At 39.6% G+C, this 22,668-nt stretch overlaps 1 protein-coding gene across 7 annotated transcripts in view; it reads right to left on the bottom strand.

The window, feature by feature from the left end:
* Window positions 1-2,851, bottom strand: part of DMTF1 (cyclin D binding myb like transcription factor 1) — a 58,122-nt gene extending 55,271 nt beyond the window's left edge. For all 7 annotated transcript variants that reach the window (XM_072653233.1, XM_072653234.1, XM_072653235.1 and 4 more), the window contains exon 1: window positions 2,737-2,851. The gene's annotated coding sequence lies outside the window, so the exon portion shown is untranslated. The remainder of the gene's footprint in view (window positions 1-2,736) is intronic.
* Between the last annotated feature and the right edge of the window lie 19,817 nt (window positions 2,852-22,668).

Below are 22,668 nucleotides of genomic sequence, written 5' to 3'. Positions count from 1 at the left end.
TTACAGTTGTCACACTTTGAGCAAGTCACCTCCTATTTCTGAGCTTTGTAAAATGTGGTTAACAACAGTAGTACTAACATTAAGGAAAGGTGACATTCAAATACCATCTACTTTAATTATATAAATGTCATTCCTTTTGAGGGGTAGGAGAGCAAATTAGGGAAGGCTTCACAGAGGAAGAGTCTGATGTGTAGCAGGAGAATAAGAGTCCAACAAAGAAGACAACAAAAGGTCTAACAGCACAGTCAGGCTGAGAGGCAGTACAGAGCATCTTGGGGGACAGATGGAGAAGAATGAGTAGGGCAATCCAGTTTAGCTGGGGCCCTGGGCAGAATATATGGAAAGTAACATGAAATAAACAGCAAGGTTGTACCAGATTATAGAGGGCTTCAAAAGTCAGGAAAAGTTAAAGAGTCTGAACTTTAGTTGGAGGGCAATAGGGAGTCAGTGAAGATCTTTGAACAGTGAAATGATAGGAAATTAACAAAACTCTGAATTTAAAGTTTGCCAAACTAGCCCTGGGCTAGGTGGTACGGTGGATAGAACCTGACGCCTAGAGTCTGCAAGTCCAGAGCTCAAATCCTGCCTCACACAAATTACTAGCTGTGTAAGTGGGCAAGTCACTTAACCCTGTTTGCCTTAGTTTCCTCAACTGTAAAATGAGCTAGAGATGGAAATGGTAAACCACTCCAGTATCTCTGACAAGAAAACCCCAAAATGGAGTCATGAAACGTCAGACACAACTCAAGAACCAAACAAAAAACTAGCTCAACTGTAAAGATATATATATGTGTGTGTGTGTATATATATGTACATATATACACACACACATATATACGCATATATACACACACACATATATGTATATATATGCATATACACACACATATATCTTCTTTCAACAAACTGTGTTGGTATCTCTAAAGATAGTAAAAGTTAAAATACTGGCACCTGAGTTATTCTGTGCAAAGTATTGACTTAGGTTTGTTAATTTACAAAACATAAATACCATCATTAAAATTAAAAAACAAACAAACCCCAAACTCTGGGTGGTAATTAATTTTAAATACCTTCAACTTGCCAACATTTTTAATTGGTAAAAACTGCCCATTCTACATTGAGTAGGATAGAATCTGAGATGAAATAAAAACCAAATCAATTTCGCCATTACCTGACTTTACCATTTCAAAGGTGTTTTATACTAGTTAAGCATTTAAACACAACACCACCTTTTACTGAATGTGCAGATGCTCTGGATAAGTGCCTCAGATTACAGATTTGGAGCTGGAAGAGCTTTACAGGTCATTTGGTCCAACTCCTCTTTACAAGGAGAGAGAGAGAACACTGAGGCCCCAAAGGCTAGGAATGGTGAGGACTATCTTGGGTCTAACAAGCACTGGAGTCAAGGATCCAAATCCAAACCAGATTTTCCGATTCCAGACCCATCCAGGGTTCTTTCCACCTAACTAAGGTCTGCCACCCCCAGAAAGAAGCAACCCTAATAGACTTGTATTTGCCCTCAGATGAAAACAACAAAGACATTCCATGCTACCAATAAATCGTTTCCTCATGAAAGAATGTATTTTTATTTTAACGGACTATGAATAGCTCCATGAAAGAAGGTATTCGGATTTTTAATGAACTGTACATAAGAAGTACCAACAAGTGGCATCTTCAATTCTCAGAATTGAAGTTTAAAGAAAAGTCAGGAAAGAGAACAGCTCATTCATTTTTCAACACAATAGGAGCCTGGAGTTTACATCCTTCCCTGCCTTCTCCCATAACCTAAGCAGCAAAGTTGGGGGCGGGGGACGGGGAGGGCACAGCAGCTGAGGCTTGGGGGTGACCAGAGCGGGGAGGGGACGTTTCTACCCTCGTTTCCCATTACACGGGGACCAAACGTGCCGATTCTCCCGAGGCGCTTCGCTCCAAGAAGGCGGGGGCGCGCACTTCAGACAACAGCTGGGGCCCCGAGGGGGGCCAGGGGCCGGGGACCCCAAACACTCGGTTACCATGTACATGATAGCGAGGGCCTGGCCTCCTCCGCTCGGAGTGTTCCCGGCTCTGCAGCCGGAGGCCCCGGCGGACAGCTCCGCGTCCAGCCGAGGCCGAGTCCGCCCCGGAGAGGGGGGGCACGCAGTTAAACGGACACTAGCGGCCTCGAGGCCTCCCTCCGATGGGAAAAGCGGGCGGGGGGGAGAGCAAGACGAAGACGGGAGGGAGAGACTCAGGCCCCCCGGCCCCCAACTCACCCTCTTTTACAAAGCGCACCGCTAAAGCAAACCTAGAGAACGCGATCCCCCCAGACCCTCCCCAGCGCCCCCCCCAGGGGTCCCGGCGCCATTTGGACTCCATCGAAGCGAGCCGCCGCCATTTTCCGCCTCCGTCAGTAACGCAGGGCTTCTCCGCCTCTGCGGCCGCCCGCTTCCCATCCCCGCAGCCCCAGCCCGGGGAGGGAGGAACTGGCCCTGGCCGGCAAGGAGAGGGGAGGGGTGTGGAGGGGAGGGGAGGAGCGGCACGGGTGGAGGGGAGCCTCCTCCAGCCGGCCCGGCTCGGCCTGCCCCCGCCCTCGCCCTCGGCACCCCCCTCTCAGCCCTCCCCCAGGCCGCAGGGCCAAGGGCCCAGGAGGGCTGAGGGCAGGGGAAGGGGGCCGGGCGGACCGAGCTGCGGCGCAGCGCGGGGCGGAGCGGAGAGGCCCCGGCGGCGGTTGGGACCTGAAGGTTCCATCGCACTTACTTCCTGTTTTGGGTCCGGGCACTTTGGAAGAACCAGGATGGAGGCTCCGAAAAATACCAGGATGGAGGAAGCGGCTGTGGGCTAGAGCAGCCGCGGCCGGAGAGAGAGAGCGCGACAGCCCGCCGGAAACCGGGCCACCGCTCCGCCCCGCCCCCAGACGCTCCCCCTCCTTCCCCTCCCGCCCTGCTCCCCTGTTGCAGCAGCCACCCTTCCCTTCCCCCTCTCCGGCTGTCGTCATTTCCGTCCGGCCAGAACGCGGAGAAGGGGCCTCGGCTTCGGGTCCCCTGGGTCGGAGGGGCTTGGGGGGTGCGGGCGGATGGCTCTCTGCCCCATAGGTAGAGGTCGAGCTTCCTTCATGCTGGTGGCGGGCAGATGGGACAGGCTGGCACGGCTTCGGCGGCCCTGGTCTCCAGCGTGCGGGGCTGGAGCGGGGCAGGAAGGGAGAGGAGAGCCTGGACTGCTTGGCGTCGGAGGTGGAACGGCATGAAAGATGACCAGGGCCCCCAGGAGTAGCCTGGTGAACTCCATGGACCCGTCCTCGGAATAAAGCTTTTAAATGCATAAGCAGGATCACAGGGTTACAAAGGGAACCACTTACGTGAATGTAAAAGTGTAATTTCATTTCACCCGTCTGAATTCCCGGGCCCCTCCCCCCCCAGTTCTGTTGAACGGGATCCCCTCCCTGGGGGGGTTCTCCTTGTCCCGCCCTGTTATTTACATTTCGTCTCGACCAGAGCTCTTTGACACAAAAGAGTTTTTAAAAACCGTGATGGTGCCAAGAGATGAGCCGCTGGGTGGCTCCTGGCAAAGGCGGCCCTGGTGTGGGCAAGGGTTGGTCAGCTACGAAGTGGAAGACTGAGAACTGTCGTCTGCTGCCTCTCATATGTCTGTTTGGGGCACTAAGAGGTCAAAGTAACCATAATGTAGCTCCATTTTCTTTGAGATAAGTGCAGATTTGGACTTCATAAGAACTGGTTTTGAATTCTGTTTCCCCCAATCATTTAATCTTTTAACGTGTCAATTATTCTGTCTTTACGCTGAGTTGTGAAAAATAGTTTGTGAACCTTTGTAAACTCAATATAAATGTGAATGATCCTTCAAACTGTAGTTATATTAAATGTGCTTTGTATGGAATATTTTGAAAATGGCCCTCTTATCTATAAAGTGTAATAGAAGTGGACTTGTTAATCTATAAATCATTTATAAGTTCTGAATTAAGATATCATGAGATTTAAAGAAAAACTGATTTCCATTTTAATAGCAATACTTTCATTATAATGAGAGTCAAATTTACTCGATCCGGTATATAGGAGCCGAATGTGCTAACCTGGTTAAAAATTTTAGCTTGTGGTAACTGTATTTTGTGGAACTCAGTTTTCATCACAATGTCTGATTAACCCTCCACAGGGTCTAACTCTTGATTCCTTATGGTGCCCTGGGTTATCTAGTGGAACTTCAGTTCTGACAGCTACTGTCATGCTGGAAAGACTCCTAGAATGAGATCTGCAAGTGAGAGTTTGCTGTTCATTCCAAACACACAGAGTAACGACTAGTATGTTGACCATCACATGGAAAATATGGCTTAGGTTTGAGAAATAAAAGAAGTCATGGGCATGGAGACTACTCAAGAGTTTCATGCATAGATATTATGAAGGTTTTCTTCCAGAACTGAGTTGGGAATCACTGTAGACACAGCACTAAAGGATATCACAAAAAGTGAAAGTGACTTATCTCAGCTATTGGAAAAATTGTTAGTTACCTTAGATGTGTATCACTTATGAAACAGCTGTATACCATCAGATGAATCATTAGAACCAAGGTCAAGATCAAATTAGAAAAAAGATCAAGAGATACCATATACAAATTATAATAAACTCTTCAGATGAGTCATTTGAAAAAATGGGAACTGGAGGATGACAATGGCACTAATTTTGATTATCACTACTTTCTGTAAAGCTCTGAACAATATGCATAATGAAAAAGCCACAGGAGTCCAGAAATCACCTTAACCAGCCAGTCAACACATTTATTAAACCTTTCCATGTACACTGTGAGAAGTACTAGGGAAACAAACACACAAAAAAGGCAAAAACTTGGTCCCCACACTCAAGGAGCTTGAATTCTAATGGGAGTAGAAAACATACAAAAAGTTAAACATGAGATTTATGCAATGTAAATGAAAGTAATCACATAGAAAAGGTACTACCCTGTTGGTGATAGGGGCCAGGAAAGGTCTCTTTGAAGAAGAAATTTGAGCTGAACTTTCAGGGAAGCTAGGAGGTAGAGGTGAGGAGGAAAAATATTTTCAGCATGGGGAAAAGCCAGTGAAAAGGTATGGAGTAAGGAGATGGAGTGCTGTGTGTAATGAGTAATAATAATAAATTACAGTAATAGTTAACATTTATATACTACACGCTAAGAACTGTGCTAAGAGCTTTATAATTATTCCATTTGATCTCTACAATAATCCTGAAAGGGTGACGCTGTTATTTTCCCTGTTTTACCAATGAAGGAATTGCAAGGTCAATATAGCTGGATTATAGAGTATGTGGAGGGCAATAAAGAGTAAGAAGATTAGAAAGGTAGGAAGAGGACAGAATGTGAAGAATTTTAAAAATCAAACAAGATTTTTATATGGAGTTAATAGGGAGCCACTGGAGTTCATGGAATAGGCTGTGTGTGTGTGTGTGTGTGTGTGTGAGTGTGTGTGTGAGATGTGGTCAGACCTTCCTGTTATCTATTATATCTATTAAATATCCTAGTGTCTTCCACTAGATTGAGATGGAAGACAGGTTCCTTTTATATGATGATGTTCTTTAGTTGCTCCCATTGTGGATACTATTTTTTATCTTTTAAAAAATTTATTTTTAGTTTCCAACATTCACTTTTATTAGATTTTGAGTTCTAAATTTTCCCCTTTCCCTCCTCCACCCCTCTCCAACTGGCATGTAATCTGATATAGGCTTTCCATGTACAATTGTGTTAAATATATTTCCACATTAGTCATGTTGTGAAAGAAGAATCAGAACAAAAGTGGAAAAACTGTGAAAAAAAAACCAACAAAAAGAGAGAAAGTGGTATGCTTCAATCTGCATTCAGACTCCATAGTTCTCTCTCTAGGTGTGGATAGCATTTTCCATCATGAATCTGTAGGAATTGTCTTAGATCATTGCATTGCTGAGAAGAGCTAAGTCTATCAGTCAATCCTTGCACAATGTTGCTCTTACTGTGCACAGTGTTCTCCTGGTCTGCTTACTTCAGTCAGCATCAGTTTATACAAGTCTTTCCAGGTCCTTCTGAAATCCATCTGCTCATCATTTCTTATGGAACAATAGTATTCCATTACATTCATATATCACAACTTGTTCAACCATTCCCCAATTGATGGGTATCCTCACCATTTCCAGTTCTTTGCCACCACAAAAAGAACTGCTGTAAATATTTTTGTACATGTGGGTGGGTTCTTTTCTCTTTTTTGTGACCTAGATGTGGTATTGCTGAATCAAAGAGTATGCATAGTTTTATAGCCCCTTATGCATAATTCCAAATTGCTCTCCAGAAGGGTTGGGTCAGTTCACAACTCTACCAACAATGCATTAGTGTTCCAGTTTTCTCACATCTCCAACCCTTAGATGATATTTTATTGATTGCATCAAGCCTCAGAACATTACAAAATCTTACTGAGATCTATGACAATTGAAAAACAATTAATATTCTATTCTGGGGAAATCAGAGGAAAACATTTCTACATCTAATCATTACCTGTGTTTGGAAGGCCAGTCCATTGAATGATTACATCAGGAATTTGAGATAGGTACTGCAGATTGATAGATTAGGCCAAGAATTGAATAGAAGGAAGAGAAAAGTCTTAATTGTACTTTTAACAATTATAAGCTGCCTCCAGAAACAAGAACCTAGTTAAATATGAGTATGCTCCTCTTGATGCTGTATGATTCTGAATACTGGAACACAACATTTTCTGAAGAATCTGAGTGGCAAATGACCCAAAGGATGACAGAGAAATGCAAGTAGGTTGCACTGTTTTTATTCCTTCTTTCCCTCCCTCCCTCCCTCCCTCCCTTTCTCCCTTCTTCCCTTTCATTTTTCTAATGATGACCTAAGGGTATGAAGTGGTAAAAAGGGATAGTACAACTACTCCCTTTCCTTTACTCTTTCATCAACTCTTTCATCTCCACCTCTTAGTTTCCTTAACATCCTTCATTCATTTCAAAACTACTTCTGGAGAACTTTCACAGTCCTCCCATTTGCTAATGCACTTTTCCCCCTCAAAGTCCTTTCTCTCTATTCTGTAAAAACTTGTGTCTATCTCATTGTTTAAATATTGTCTCCTCATTTAGGATGTAAACTCCTTAAGTTTGAGGATTCTGTTTTCACTCTCCTTTGAATCCTCAGTCTGTAGCACAGTATCTGGTATATAGTAAGTGCTTAAATGTTTGTTGACTGACTAATGAGGTGAAGCATTCTAATGGCAGGAGATAGATAATAGATACACAGATTCAAGGCAGTACTGGTACTAACAATGCAAAAAGATCCCGGTGGAAAACTAACTCATTAGGTTTCTGTTTGCTATGTTTAGGAGACAATGGATGAGCATCCCACAAGGTGTGGATGGTATGTGGCTTACATCTATGGAGTGAATTCTCATATTTTTGAGATCTCAATCCATTGAAATATTTCTGATTCCTAATATTGGTTTTCTCTCAAGACAAATGTTTAAATGGAAGAATCAAAGGGACATGCTTCTAATTTGATGAAAATGACCACTAGTCATTCACAGCTTTATATCTTTGTTTATACTTTTCCCAAAGTGTAGAATTTCATGCCCCTACCTTTTGAATTTTTATCTACCTTTAAAGCCCAATTCAAATATCACATTTTTTTTCACCCAGAAAGCTGTTTTGACACCCCACCCAATCTGTCAGCCAGTTATCACCTCCTTTCTTTTTCCCTCTTCTCATACTTGACATAGCAGTTTGTTTCTAGATCTCTGTGCTCTTTTTATGTATTGATTTTATTACAGTTGTTTGAAGATATAATAAATCCATCCTAACTTGTAAGTTCAACGAGGCAAGAAACATGTTTTACAAACTCTTTATCTAATGGCAGTGAACTTAACTACTTGAGAAAGTAAAGGACATTTTTTTCAATCTACTTAAGAGGGTTTCCTACCTCAATTTAGGTAAAACAGAGTAAGAGGCAAGAGAGACAGAGAGAGAAAAAGAGAGAGAGAGAGAAAGAGAGAGAGAGAGACAGACAGACAGACAGACAGAGACAGAGAGAGAGACAGAGACAGAGAGAGACAGAGAGAACACTGGGAGAAAGATGTGAACTAATGTTGATATTTTGTTGAGACTCTACTAGGGGAACAATCCTTCCTATGTTTGTGGACAGATTTCAAGGGAATTTATGAAACTGGATTGGCAAATTGCATTTTTATTCAATATAATTGGTTTCTTTTGTAATTCTACATATTTTATTCATTTAAGAAACATCCTGAGAAGGGTCCTTAGGCTTCATTAGACTTATGACACATGCACAAAAGTTAAGATTTAAAGGGACAAAATAGGCTTTCTTCTAATACTAAATGGATAATTACTTTTAGTCATAAATAGGTACTCTGATATAAAGACCTGGACTTTTTGAGGGAGTGCTGGACACAGAAATGAAGAAGGTCAAACCTATATCTTCATTTGTTCTGAGATGACATGAAGGAGAAATACTGGATGCATGCTGTAGTTTTTGCACTCATCAGCACAGCTGACTGGCTACATCTGTCAGTGAGTCAGCTGCCTATTCTCAACTCCCTAAAGAGCTGAGAGAGAGAAGATAGTAGAAATGGAAAGCTGAACTTTGGGAACTGGAGTGATATCAAATGGAAGTTGTAGGCTGTGATACGCAGTTACTAATCTGATCTGATATTAGTGTGGTTGTACTTTCTTTTAATACTCAAAGTAAACAATCTCGAAAGCATGGGTTCTCCATCTTTTTTGTGTGTGTATGAGTGGATCTCTGATGGTATGGTAAAGCCTCTGGATCGCTCAGAATGATATTTTTAAATAAATGAAATAAAACAGATTGGATTAAAAAAGAAACTTAGCACAGTGGATACAGTGCCAGGCCTTGAGTTAGGAAGACTCATCTTCCTGAGTTCAAATTTGGCCTCAGACACTTACTAGACATTTGACCCTGGACAAGTCACTTAGCCCTGTTTGCCTCAGTTTCCTCATCTGTAAAATGGGCTGGAAAAGAAAATGGCAAACCACTTCAGTATTTTTTGCCAAGAAAACTCCAAATGGGGTCACAAAAAGTCAGGCACTATGACTGAACAACAACAATATGTATTTGTTCATATATTGTCTCTCCCATTAGATTATAAGTTCCTCAAGGGCAGGGACTGTCTTTTTGGAAAAAGAAATGACAAACAACCTCATATCTCAGCCAAGAAAATCCCAAATGGGGTCATGAATAGTCAGATAGGACTGAAAAATGTTTGAACAACAACATATTGAAATAAAGATTTGATTTTTGTTCCTCATCTAAGTCTACTGAAGAGTTCCTTTTCTTAAGTTGTGAACATGATAGAAATAATTTGATGAAGCATCTAGGATAATGAGAAAGGGCTATGGCTTTAGGTTTGGAGACAAGCCAAGGCATTTGATTCATAGCTACAAACACAGATCTCTAGACAAGTGGAAAAAAGAAACAGATAATATGACTGTGGAAATAGCAGTTACAGGATTTGGCAACTGATTGGATATGTGAAGTGAGGGAGAATGAGAAGTTGAAGATGTCATTAAAGTTATGAACCTTGATGACTGGGTGGATATGCTAGAGTTGGTGAGGGGGGAAAGGAGGGAGAATTTTTCGAAAGGGAACTAACACAGCTGCTGCTGTGGGTTCTAGGGTAGTGGTTAGGTTATAATGGTCCTTAGAGGCCCACATCTGGCTTAAAAGAGATGGGGGATACTGAGACTTTCAATAGTAAAGGTGGGAGCAGAGTTGGGGAGAGTTCCAAGATAAGGGTAGATGTGATTATTTTGGAGACAAGTTTCATGATTGGCTTTTGTGGAAAGAGTGGGTATTGTACTTATCTCAACCACACACTCTTTGGGGACAGGCCATTCCTCCCCCAACACCATGGATCCAGATCCTACTTTAGAAACCAATATATCAAAATCCAGGTAACTTGATATAGAGGGTGAACACTAGCTGTCTTTAGTCCTGATTGAGAACAGATAAATTGGCTAATACTTACAGTTGGATATCTGGTGGGTTCATGGGAAGGTTTTTCCCCCGCTCTGGTTGGTGCTTCCAAAGGTGCAGGCCAGGGATTAGACATCAGTTTTGCCTTTCCCATTTCCCTTAGCTGCTCAGGTATGTGCATCAATATAATTCTGCCCCTTTCATACTGTTTAGTTTCCCCAAAGGGAAAAAGTACCACGAGGCTGTTAAAGTTTCAGTAAATCTAAGCAGCTGGAAGGAAACAAATGGGAGATGGTTCAGTCTCAAATGCCATGCTCCCTTTTTTCATTCACTTCTCTTCCTTCCGCTTCTCTTTCCCTCTCCATCTAAGTCCAAGCCAAGTATTTACTTAATCAGCCCCCGCTGATTTTTCTAGCTAAAATTCCATTGATTATCTCTGCCACTTACTTTGCACTTTTATGTTACTTGCTCTTTATCTTTTTATGTCTATGCTTTGTCTACCTACCTATAATTTAAGATCCTAAAGGCTGGAGACCATGTCTTGTATTTTTATGTATATCCCAATTCCCTATTTTTATCCTTTTTGATGTAATGTTTCAGAGATAGAAACTTTTCATTACAGCCAGTAGATGTCTTTATTATTTAGGAATATCTCTTTTTTTTCCCCTTTCTTAGATTGGTAGTTACAACATACTCAAACATTCAAAGGGATCTGTGCTTTCATCATTTTGGGAGTTCCCTCCAAACAGTCCATCTTCGCCTGCTCATCCTGTGTGACTCATGTCCATATTCCAAAAGTTCTATCAATGTGCTAGAAGGCTTTTTAAAATTTCTCCCAATGTAGAGGGGGTACAGTGAAGCTCTTTGGGTGTCTGCTTCTTATTCCTCCCTCTTGCCATCTTCTTTTTCTTTCATACAGGTTATTTTTTTATGACATCCTTTACTTCTGTTCTTAGGGGTTCCTTGGGTATACGTTACAACACACTTACACCTTCTATTGTCCTTCCTGTAATCCTTTGTGCAGTATTTTCATCATCAGTTTTTTGGAGGTCATGGTATTCAAGGTCTTGCAGCTATACTGTAACACTGGTAAAAATTATTATTTGGTCATTTAGCTGTGTTTGACTCTTTGTAATCCCATTTGTGGTTTTCTTAACAAAGACATTAGAGTGGTTTGCCATTTCCTTCTCCAGCTCATTTTGCAAATGAGGAAATTGAGGCAAAAAAAACTGAGGGTTAAGTGGCTTGCTCAGGGTCACATAGTTACTAAGTGTCTGAGGCTGAATTTGAATTTGGGTCTTCCTGACTCCAGGGTCAGCTCTCTATCCACTGTGCAGCTTCCCTTTCACTGGTAAAAATGTGTATATGAAAAAAAAAAAATAGGCCTGTGCTATTTGGGGAAATTAGGGGTCAGTAAAATTGCTTTGCAATTTCCCAAAAGCAATCTAGTTTGCTCTCTTTCTTTTCCATTCTGGGTCTGGTTCATTGTCCATCTGTATTATCTTTCCCAGATATACATATCTATCTATCTACCTATCTATCTATCTATCTATCTATCTATCTATCTATCTATCTATCTATCTATATATCTATCTACCTATCTACCTATCTACCTATCTGCCTATCTATCCTGTTAGACAAATTCTATATGGAGTCCATGTTGAAATTTGATCAATAGACATTTTTCATCCACTTGGTCCTTCCTATGTGGATGGACAGGTCAGATTCTCTTGAGTGATTATGGATCCCTTCTGGAAGGTTCTGTAATATCTGGAGGCCTGATCAATCAATGTCAGTAAAAGGCAAGAACATTTGTAGGACTTCACCCTGGAGAATCTCTCCTCTGCTTGGAATCTGTACTGGATTTCCTCTATCTCAGTATCAAATACTTTTGGCAAGCATTCTTTTCTTGTTTTATACCTCACATGATGTTTATTATCAGGTCATTGAATAAGGTTATCTCTGTCTTCCAGGGAATATTGAATGAGACTGATAAATGGACAGGAGATATCTTGTAAAATGACCTCTAAAGCTGTGTATTATCTTATTGAGCTGAATGTTTTTTCATAATCAGCAAACACAATGGGATATTCTATTCTCTATGTCTTTTAGGCAGCTGTGATAGGGTAAAGATGGTCCATTATTGAGTGTGGTTTGTGAAAGCCTGTTTGTTTCTTAATCATACCTTCACTAAGAATAATTTTGGTTTGTGTATAGATGACTCATAAAACTTCATCCAGTAGTAACAATAACTGATGCAAAATAGCTAGTCTTGAATTTGCCAATAATATAATATAGCTGGATTTATGACACGTTACAATAATAATTCCTTCTATTTAACAGCACCAACAAAGAGATTAAGTGCTTTGAAAACAATGAGTAAAAGGTTCTATAAGCTTTCAAAGTCCTGGCATGAATTCATTCCCCTTTTCCTTCTCTTATCCTTTATACTAATGATGTCCAAAGCTGGGATCTGACCCCAAGAGGTATGATTATTAAATGAGATAGAGGGAAGATGGGTTATACCTCATGTTTTCCTCAATAGCCAATCATGAGGCTTGTCTCCAACACTACACTTATACTTTTTTATCAGCACCCTCAGCTCTAGTCTCTCCTACCATTGTACAAGCCTCCAGCTTCCTGGCTTCTGAGATAAGAGTCAGGCTCTCAGGGTAATTATGACCTAACTGATATAAGGTACTCACAGCAGCAACTATGCAGGCGCCATTGGGAAAATTCCTTTTCCTTTTGCTGCCTCTCTAGCATTCCATGCTCTCTCACCTGGATAGCTTCATCTTAGTAACATGTAGCCAATGAAGGCTCTGCCCTCCCCCCCTCTACTGATCAGTGATAAGAACTCTGTCCCCCCTCTACTCCTATTGGATGGGGCATGAAGATGAGGTTGAGTAGGCATGAATGGGTTGTGATGTGCATTGCTGATCTACTTACATTTTCTTTTTCTTTTTCATAAACATCCCTCTCCCAGATTTCTTTATTCCTGTAGAGGGCACCAAGATCCTTCTGGTAACCCAAGTCAGCACACAACTTCAGTGTTGTCTTCAACTGCTTACTCTCTCTCATCCCACATATGCAAACACCTGCCAAATCTTACCTCCACAAGATCTCTCATCTCTGTCCCCTCCTGTCTAATCACACAAACACTCTCCTACTTCAGGTTCTCATCACTTCTCACCATCACTGTTATGATAGCTCCCTAATGGTTCTCCCATCCTTAAGTTTCTTCCCTCACCATTCCATCTTGCACACAGTTTCCAGATGATTTAGTTCTTAAGTGAACACACAAATAGAAAGGGTTACTCCATACCAACTTTAATACAGAATTTCTTTTACTTAGGAAGGAAAACTCTCCCAAACAATAACAGCCAGATTAGATAGTGCTCATTTCATTTGGTCCTCATGATAAGCACTTGGAGGTAACAGATAAGGAAATCATGGCCCAGAATCATACAAAGTAGTATCTGAGTCAGAATTTGAACTCATTTTTCTGACTCTAAGTCACTATCCCCAGCTAGCTATCTAATGGGGATTATACCCCATTATAGGTTTTAGTATACATTAAATAATAAATATATCTAATCCCACATTGGATCTTGACTTATCACTTGGACTTATTTCTATTGTCAGAAATTCATACAACAATGGCATCTCAAATTGTGAGGTAGGTTACAACAGTGACAAAAATTGCTGGTTAAGACAAAGCCTATCCATAACATGATGAATTAAATGGCTCTTGTCCTAGGACAAGACTAGCTATGTTGGGAGAGGTTTATCATCAGGTTAACTTAGAGTGATGAAATTTTTGGTTGAAGCAAATCTTGAAGACCATCTACTAAGTAATAGGGGAGTTATAAATTGTTTCAGTAGAGGGAGTATCAGACTTTGAGGTTTCTGGGAAAGAAGGAACAGTGGTACACTTGAAGTTATAGGGGTGTTCAACTGTCGTTAATTCCCAGGCCTATTTAAGATCATTAAAAGTAGCCTCAGGATTATTGGATAGGGATTGGTAGGAAACTGGTCTAATTGGAGGAAGATAGGAATTTGAACAAGGAACTATTGCTTGTATGAGTCATTGGGAGTTCATAAATCCTTGTGGCTTAAAAATGGTAGCATATGAAGAGAGGTTTGATCAAGAGTTTGGAAAAAATAGAGAGAGATGATGGGGAAGAAGAGAGGGGTAGATTCATCAAGAGTGTACAGGAAAGAGAGAAATTGAAAGGCTTGGCCAAATGTGGATTCTGTATGTCCCAGCTGAGCATTGATCCTAATAAGAGGACCATGTGCAGGAGTATGGGTGTAAGTGTCCTCTCTACACTGTATAAATCCAGTCTCCTGCAAACCTTGGTCTTGCTTTGGCTTATCTATCTTAGTTCTCTAAGAAAGATCTTTCTCTGTTGAGACTGGTTCTGAACTATCTCTCATGGACTTCCAGAATTAATTGGCAAATAGTAGCTGGCTGGTGACATCTTGTTCAGTCTTAAACTTGTTCTCTGAAGGAGGTTGCACTGCCATATTCCAGTGACAGGCAGAAACCTCTGCACTGCTGGGTCTTCTGTCTACCTCCCTTTGGTAACACATTGCTGCTATGCCAGATGCAGGTGAAGCAGATTTAGCTGGGCAGGCCAGTCTGTGGTGTTAGATGGTACAGCTGATGGAGGGAAATGAGTTCCTCTGGAAGTAGACTCAAGTTCCTATTCTTGGCTAATCTGTTAAGCCCACCTGAGCGATGTCTAGGAAGACCCCAAGAGCTGAAGGGATACCAGTATACTTAAGACTATAGTTGCAGAACTTTACCTGAGATCAGAATAGAAGGGTATTAGTGATTTCTAGTCTAGCTGAGTCAGCAGCTTGCCTATACCATTATTGACCACAGGTTGTCCACTCCTGGACAACTTTGAATATTCCTAGGGGAACTCTAAAGAACATTTGGACATCTTCACTGGACAATGAAATGGCAAGGTTCGAATCTATTTTCCTGTTTGGATTCCTATTTTAACTTATCTACTTCTTTGCTGATGGGAATTTCCTTTGCCTGTCTTGACTTTTAGTCTGAATTATCTTTTATGGAGTTTGATAATTAAGTCAATAAATGGATGGAAACACAAACATGGTCGGAGTCATGGGCCTTCTTACCTTGACCTTGCTACAAAATGTTTCAACCACTCTCCTCAAATCTATCAGTTTCTTTTAGGCATGAACATATACAAATCAGTAGTAAATATGAATTAGGTATCCAATTAGGTGGCAAATATCCATAATCCCAGCTGTGGAGAGGCTGAGGTTGGCAGATCTCTTAAACTCTAGAGTTCTAAGCTTCAATTAGGCTATACCAATTAAGTATCTGCATTAAGTTCAGCATTAATATAGTGAGCCTCTGGAATTAGGGGGCCACCATGTTGTCTAAGGAGGAGTAAAAAGGCTCAGGTTGGAAGGAGAGTAGATCAAAGTTCCCATGTTGATCATTAATGAGATTGGATGAATGAGTAACCCTGTACTTTCTGCCTGGGCAAGATGACGAGACCTAATCTTTAAAAAACACAATGTACTAAGTTTGAGTAGAATCTAAAAAGGGCAAGCAGTAGATCTAAAACATGGTCTGCATAATGAGGAGGCAAAATAAAAGACTCTTTTTAAGATAGCATTTTGTTCTTGGAATCAATAAACCTGATGAGTTAGGATTAGGTTTAGGAACAGAAATGAATTTAGGTTTAGAAATGAATTTAGGGCTGGGAAGGTAGAACTGACAAGATTTGACAACTGTTTTGATACAGAGAAGTGAAGGAGCATGAAGAGGGGGACTTGAGATTGTGAATCTGGGTGACTGGGAAGATGATAGTGTCTTCAAGTGAAATAAAGAAGTTTGTAGGAGAGATGAATTTAGGAAGAAAGAGGAATTCTGTTTTGGACAAGTTGAGTTTGAGATGCCTATTGGTCATGAAGTCTGCAACATCCAATAGTCAGTAGGTGATATGGGACTGGAGTTTAAAACAGACTAAGGCTGGATATATAGATCTGGAAGCCTCAAATAGAAATGATAATTGAACACATGGGAGCTAAGGAGATTACTCAGAGAAGGAGAATGTAGAGAGAGAGAGAAAAAACCCCCCACAGAATAGATTCTTGTTTCTACCACTTTTACATCCACAGTTAGTGGGACAGGACATGACAAAGGACACTCAGGAGCAACCAGACAGGTAGGAGGAGAACCATCGTTCCCTGTATTTAAAAATCCAGACAGGAGAGAGTATCCAGGATGAAAGTGTGGTAAACAACGTTAAATACTTCAGAGAAGTCAAGAAATAAAGAGAACTGAAATAAATCCATGAGATTTATCACTGAAGTTCAAGTTTTGAACTTTACCCGTAATTGTGGGTAATCATTATTAGTCATAAAATAACATTTTTCTTATCTTCTTTGGCTTATGTGAGCCTGGGGGTGGGGGGTGGAGGGTGGAGGGTGGGGTGGGAGAGAGTGCTTGATGCTACTATTCCAAAAAAGTGAGAGCAGAAGTTTTGTTAGACTCCTATTTAACGAACGTGATAAGGACATCAAAAATGCTTCATTGTTATTAGAGAAAGGGACTGGACATAGTAATATTTAGATTCCATCTAAAAGAAAAACTTGTGTTATAGTATACTAGGCTTACCTGCTTGTCTTTTTAAAAAAATTATTTCCACTGATCCTCATCTCAGGATCTGATTTCATTTACAACTCTTTTTCCAATTGGCTAACCATTTGACTGTCCACCCAGCCATTTGCTGTGCCCTGATTTATGCCCTAACTCAAGTTACTCCATTTTCAATTCTTTTCCCTAGAATTTTAGCCTTTGAATCCTTAAGAGAAAAAGTACTTTGTCAAATTTCCCTTTTCTTACCTGAAGCTCCCCAAACACCAATACAATCTTTGTGAAATATAAGAATATATAAGGATTAAGTATATTTCAATATAGTTTTAACAAGTTAAATAGTCCAAATGATGATATTATTATCATAGAGATTGTGTCTTATGTGGACAGGGATTAATGAAGACCGAGAGAAATTTTTGGTTTAACACAATATGTATTAACCAGATCAATAAAACGCTGCCCCATGGGCCATTTCCTGGGACGTGGGAAGAGCTTCATTATACACAATCACATTTTATGATTATTTTTATCAAAATAGCATTATCTCTTGTCCTCACTGGTCCTAGGGTCAGGAAGGTTTGGTATGCCAATGTCATGATAATAATACTAATTTTTGGGGTGCCTGATTGTGTTTCTACTGAACATTCATCACCTTGCTAAATGTATCCTGTTCTGGTTTCATCTTATAGATGAGCCGGTCAGTTTCTTAAATCAAGCTAAATCTCATTTTCATTATAATCAGATAAGTTGAACATGAGTTTGCCTTTACACAGCAGTTCAATCCTTTGTCAAGAAGTTATCTGACAGAGAATTGTCTCTCTCCCCCTGCCCCCTTCCAATTCACCACCAACTCTCTGGTGATGAATCTCTCTGCGTCCAGATTGGTTTTTGTATGGCATAAGATAGTTGATTGTCTTGCTTGCACTCAGGTACTTGATTACTTGTGCTTGTGCTTTTCTTGCATGGTCTTCAGGAATGCAGGGCTACTTCAAGTCATGATGAAGCATCAGGGTACAACTTTGGTGGAGGAATTCTCTCTGTCTGTCTCTCTGTCTCTCTGTCTCTGTCTCTCTCTGTCTCTGCCTCTGTCTCTAGTATGTGAGGAAATACCAGTGTTATTTTAAAATGCCACTAAATGATAGTATTTTATCTTTATAAATAAACTACATCCCATGTTTGCTAAGGGAAAAGCACAATTCAAGCCTTTTATTTATGGATTTTTCCTTCTCCTGACTTCTTTATAATATGGTAGGGTGAGTTAAAAGGATAAAAATGAGATGAACTCAGAACAGACAACAACAGCTGTTGGTAGGTAGGATACAAGTATTGTGGGGTTATCGGATGCATTCCAGGACTTTGATATTTTCTCTACGTTCACTTTGAGAGTGTGTTCTGATCTCTGTAAAGAAAGGAAAATAAGAAAAAAAGTTTGATTTTGCAACTTTTTTTTAGATACAGGGAAAAGTCTAGTAAAATATTAATGTTAAAAAAATGGACTTTTGAGAAGAAGACTGAAGTATTGAAAGTGGAGATTCTTCCTGGGATGCTATATGTCTGCAATATATTTGTTATCATTAGGTTGTTTTAATTATATCCAACTCTTTGTGACCCCTATTTGAGATTTTCTTGGCAGAGATACTGGAGTGGGTTGCCATTTCCTTCTCCAGCTCATGTTAGAGATGAGGAAACTGAAGCAAACTAGGTCAAATAACTTGCCCAGTGTCACATAGTTAGTAAGTGTCTGAAGATGGATTTGAACTCAGGTCCTCTTGACTCCAGGCCCAGCATTCTAATCAATGTACTACCTAGCTGCCCTCTGCAAAACAGAAGATGTAACAACCTTTGAGGGACAAAAATTAAAGATTTAACAAAGGTAGAAGGACTCTGGTGGGGATAAATAGACTATATCATTGCATACAAAAATATGTAAAAGCCATATCAAACTAATGTAGAACTCCAAACAGAGGCAGAATGGTCATGTTGCAATAGTGATGTGCCACTGGTGGATAGCCTTGGTGCTGTATTAGTCCTCATGTAATGAAATGGCAAGAGGCCTAGATAAAGGCTTCCATCTGGTGGCCCTCCTATGGAAAACATGAACAAGAGTTATACAGAAGGTGTGAATGGATTATGACCTAGATTGCTAGAGGGAGTATCCTCATATTTGACATTGCAGCTACACTGAAGTACTAAAGTATATGGGAAAAGAAAACACAGGAATGAAAAAAGAATCGCAACATGTGAAACAAAATACAGTCTTAGTTCCTAAAAGTTGTGAATTATGTTGTAGACACATAGGAAAGTTCTGTATCCATACTCTACCACATAATAGATAGGACAAGGGAGCAGACAGTTTTATTTACTTGATAAGTGGAGTCATCTACATAAAAATGGTTACATACTTACGTTAATTGTTTCTTTTATTTGTTTGTAGTATTGCATTGCTAAAGCATATCTCTACCACTTCTTCTGATCTTAATGGGTAATCAATAAGAAATAGCTTGTCAGGAAGTTCCATGTGGGCATGTTTATGTATGTCTTCAATTGTCTGCTGTTTATATTTTGGTTTTTTTAATTTCTAATAGTTCATAAACTTTTACTAATAATTTTTACCTACTGAAAGGAAAATCCATTATGGTCTATTTCTCAAGTTATGGTTTGATTGGTGGCTTTTTTCCTCTAAAAGTTATATAGTATTTGTGGCATTGATATCAACCAGGGAGTTAGAATACATTTTGATTAGAAGGAATTGGGATGAAAAGGAAACTTTTGCCATTACTTCTGAACATAAGGAAAGAGAATTACAATGTTTATTACTACCCCAAACAGGGATTGAGTGACAGTTTATATTATATAATCTCTCATATATTTCCAACATGATGTGACACCTATTTCTCTTCATGTCTATACTGGAAGAACAGTACTCCTTGGCTAAAAAGGATGTGTTGTTGAAGGAGGCCCTGCTGTGTTATGTTGAGTCAACAGCTGAATGATCACCTTTCTCCAGAAACAGTACCAGCACAAATCCAGCACTTTCTGGTAAATCTTTCGTTTTATTTATCTGGTTCTGACTCCTGTTTTTCTCCATCAATGCTTCCATTATGTCTGTCCTTTTGTGATGAAGAATCTTCAGCAATAAATAATTTTGTAATTAGTTTACATGAACTATGTTGCTCTTTGCCACATATGGTCAGTTTCCTCACCCAGAACACTATTATTGGCAATTATTATCAATTATTTATTACCATTATTAGGCATCATGCAAAAAGAAACTGCTGGAAAGAGTTTAAAATCATTAAGTTCACTGTAACTTCTTTACTGACAAGTCAGTACAAGGCCATATTCGAGATCATTTTTACTAACAAAGGCTAAGAAGTAGTTTATGGGACACCTAAAAAATATAGATAACAAAAGAATTGCTTCCAGCTATGGTTCTAAGGCTTTCCAAATTGGGGTGATGTTTCCAAATGCTCTCGTATGATTGCAGCCTTGAGTTAGAGTGATTAAGAAAATATTTAGATGACTAGTGTTCAAATAAGAATTGAAAATTATATTTAAATTATATGAGCTGAGTTACTTTGTTTTCAGTGGGAGAGCTTCTTCACTCTGTATTGTCTAGAATGTATTCTTCTATCTACCCTTTCTCCTATTTCTATTTTTGTTATGGATTTGAACAAATTTTTTTGAATACAACAAATATATGTATTTGAAATTAATAGCACTTTTTATATACCATTATAATATTCTTAGATCTATTAAAATAAAGGTCATATCTTCATGGCAACTTTTCTTTTTCCTTGGCCTTAACTTTTAAAGATTAGGATATGATATCAATTTATGTATATGTATCAATACAAATGTAATCTTTTAAAAAGCACTTTTGCTTCCCAACTATGACCTGATATTCAAAAGATCTTCACGATCCATTTAAAATTACTTTATTGCTAAGAGAACATTTATATTTGACATGTTTGCTCCAGAATTTAATTTTTCATATGAAAATTGCAAAGACATTTGCCAATTTTTATGTTTCTGCCATTTTTATTTTTTTAACTAAATTTTCTTTTAATTAGGGCTTTGTTTAACAGATAGCAACAAACACAAACATTTTCTATTATCGCTCTATATCATTATTCTGTCGTCATTTAACAGTCTCTCTCGAAATCCATATATCTGCTAATACCACGCTCTCCACGATTTGGTCACATTCATCTACTGACCTCCAGGACATGCCTTCCTCTTGGCTTTAGTTTTCTCTCCGTGCTGTCTTGGCCATCATCTTTGGTAACTTGAATTTTCTTTTAGATAACTCACCTAACATGCTGACCTCACAAATCCTTGACTAAATGCCATCATTCTTTAGCTATCTGCTTGAGTCTTGTTATCTTTTGGAACTGATTCACTTTCAAAATCTCAAACTCTGAATTTCTTCCCATTGACCACGTCTTTCTTACTTTCTATTTTCCTTTGTCCCTCACTTCTACTAAACCTAATCTTCTGGTCCTTCAGTATACCTTTACTCTTTTAACTGGGGCAGCTAGGTGGTGCAGTGGCTAGAGCACTAGTGCAAAAGTCAGGAGGACCTGAGTTCAAATCTCACCTCAGATACTTGACACTCACTAGCTGTGTGACCTTGGACAAGTCACTTAACCCCAGTTGTCTCATCCTGGGTCATCTCCAGTCATCCTGATGAGTATCTGGTCACTGGATTCAGATGGTTCTGGAGGGGAAGTGAGGCTGGTGATCTGCACAGCCCTCCCTCACTCAAAACAAAGTCAAGCACAAGTCATGTCATTATTTCTCTGATGGCATGGTCTTCTTCAGCAACAAAGGACAAACACACACTCTTTTAGCCCATCAGCCCCAACCTGGCTGTACTTGTTTCTTTCTTCAGATTGGAGGTTAAGTGATTTATCCAGGGCTCTACAACATCAGAGGTAGGATTTGAACCCAGATCCTCTGACTTCAGAGTTAGTATTGTACTACCCTGTCTCCCAACAAACTTGTGGAAAAGGTTCTGGGTGTTTTGGGGAGGGAGTTGGGAAATTCCTTTATTTACTCATAACATAATAGGAGTACTCATGGCAAGAGGTGTGAGAAGGGTAGGGATTTATGGTTTCATAAATTTGTGTCCTTATAAAAGATTTACTGACATGTAAATTATAATTTCCTTCTAACCTAAAATTATTGGTTTATTTATATGGAACTTGAGAAAACTCATTCATAAGTGGATTAGAGATTTTATAGGTAAGTAAACTAATAATAAGTCCTTTAGACAACTGACAAATTACTAACTAGTAACTGCTCAAGAAATGTCTTGATATACTGTAAGAATGATTGAAGGGTACATGTTGCTTATCTGGACTGTCAGCACAGAGATGAGCTGCTGAAAGAAATGAGATTTTAACATCGGCAGCAAAATCTCAGAATGTATTCAGAAGTGAAGCACTGACAATGGCAGTAAAAAGGCGAAAGAGTAATGGAGTCAATTTTTTATTTATAATAAATTACAAATGTATGTAATTGAAATAGAACTATGTAATATTTAAGAAATTCACTTGGGAAAAGAAAGTCTTCACAATGGTTCTTTCTTCCTCCCTTACATATAAGGTTCCCAGGGCCTGAACCATACCTTGCCTTCTCTTCCCTATTTTGAGTTTTGAGTTGGGGAAAGAGGAAAAGGTAAAGATAAGAAAAAGAAAAGAAGGTAGTAGGGAAAATCTGATAGCAAAATTAAATGGATAAAAGGAGAGCCAGAGATATGCTTTTCTCCCCTGAAGCAATGGGTTTAGGTGATCTAAATCTGAAAAGAAAAAAAAGGTTCAAGTTTTCTCTTTAAATGTGACCTCCTTTGAACAAGGTGATGTGAACTGAATCAGAAACTGGGTTTTTACTTAGTTTTGAAGATGGAGAAATTTGAAATGGTGGAGCTGGAAAATTGTACAGTAAAAAATAGTTCAAAATTACAATGCAACAGGAATGAGTCCAGCTGGAAAAGCCTCCATGAATCTGGGCCAGAATGTTTGCTTCTAGTATTTAGTGAAATTGATAGGGTTTTAATTCTG

This window comes from Notamacropus eugenii, chromosome 3 (genome assembly GCF_028372415.1).
Source record: "Notamacropus eugenii isolate mMacEug1 chromosome 3, mMacEug1.pri_v2, whole genome shotgun sequence".
In the NCBI taxonomy this organism is placed as follows: domain Eukaryota; kingdom Metazoa; phylum Chordata; class Mammalia; order Diprotodontia; family Macropodidae; genus Notamacropus; species Notamacropus eugenii.
Note: the sequence above shows the minus strand (reverse complement) of the source record. Positions and strands in the feature narration are given on the sequence as shown.